A 1428-nucleotide genomic window follows, 5' to 3' on the forward strand; every position below is an offset into this window, starting at 1 on the left:
GTGGGCGTGTTGGCTGGTGGGGCGCTGTGTGCACGTGGGGAGGGATGTGTGTGCAGGGTGGACCCCGCTCTCTCTGCGCGGACACACACACACACACACACACAAGCACACACGCAAACGCACATGCACACAGTCCGTGGCCCAGCAGGGTTTCCTTGGAATGTGGGGAGGGAAGAGCGCTGGTGTGCGCGTGGGGGGCACCAGGGAGTTTGTGTCTGGGATGGAGGCAGCCAGTCCAGCCTGCATCGGGCCCAAGGAGAGGAGAAGAGGGTGGTGTCCCTGCTCCTTCTCAGCTGGGGAGGATGGGGACATGGTACTTGAGGGCACTTTCTGCAGCTCTGGGCTCCCTGCTCTGTCCCCTCCCCCTGGCCTCCTCCCACCCTGCCCCGGGGCTGCCTCTGGAGGGCACTGCCTGAGTCCCCTTGCCTAGAGACACAGGTGTTGGGCTGGAGTGTGTGTGTGTGTCTGGGCTGTCGCTGTCGCCTGCCGTCAGCAGGCCAGGCTGTGGGAGCGAAGCAGGGGGAGGAGAGGGTGCTGGCTGCACCTGGAGGAATGTCACGGAGGCTGCAGGCCCCAGGCCGCCTGCCTTAGTGACCGAGGGACGTTTTCATCTGGGAGCTGAATCATGTATAATGTGTGTGTGCCCGGCTCCCACACCTGTTCCCGTGGCCTGTGCCTGTGGGCACCTGTGGGACATGTGTTCTGGCCATCAGCAGGGCAGGAGGGCCTGCATATGTGTGTGAATGTGTGTCCTGTGAGAGGAACGCACACACAAGCACACGTGCACACAGGTGTTGTCTGTACATGCCTGTCCTGTGTGCTGAGTGAGCTGTGTGCCCTGGAGCTGTGTATGTGGGTGGGGACCTCGGGGCATTGGACCTGGGCAGGAAGAAAGAGGAGGAATCGAAGGGGGGCACCAAGGAGGAGTGTGTGTGTGTGACGTCAGTGAGAACCGCTGGTTGCGACATCAGCTCCAGGTTGCCAGTGACGTCACTGGGACAGCAGTGTGAGGGGTCACCCCTACCAGCCGGAGTATGTGATGTCAGTGGGAGGTGCCACTGTGTGAGTGGCCGAGTGTGGGCCTGTCCCCTGTGTTGTGAGGGGGTGGAGGGGACCTTTAGAGTGAGTGGTCCCCCCCAAGAGGCCTCATTTCCTGAGTGCGTGTGGGACCCCTTTCCTTTTCTGTCCCCTAATAGTGCATCGCCTCTGCCCTTATAGGGTGTCTCCTCTTCCGTTCCCATGTCTGCGCCCCCACCAGGGCCTGTTCCAGGCCTCGTCAGCCAGGTTGCACAGACCCTTGGGCGCATGTGTACGAGCGAGCGAGTGTGTGTGTGTGTGGTGTGTGTGTGTGTGTGTGTGTGTGTGTGTGTAAGCGCATGTGACAGCAGAAAGTGGCCACAGCAGAGACTTTTGGTTCTGATCCCATGT

The 1428-nt window shown here is 61.2% G+C and overlaps 1 long non-coding RNA gene across 1 annotated transcript in view; it reads left to right on the plus strand.

Moving 5' to 3' along the window:
- Positions 1–1428, plus strand: part of LOC107182081 — a 32359-nt gene that overhangs the window by 614 nt on the left and 30317 nt on the right. The window lies entirely within an intron of this gene.

This window comes from Myotis davidii, unplaced genomic scaffold, assembly GCF_000327345.1.
Source record: "Myotis davidii unplaced genomic scaffold, ASM32734v1 scaffold514, whole genome shotgun sequence".
Lineage (NCBI taxonomy): Eukaryota > Metazoa > Chordata > Mammalia > Chiroptera > Vespertilionidae > Myotis > Myotis davidii.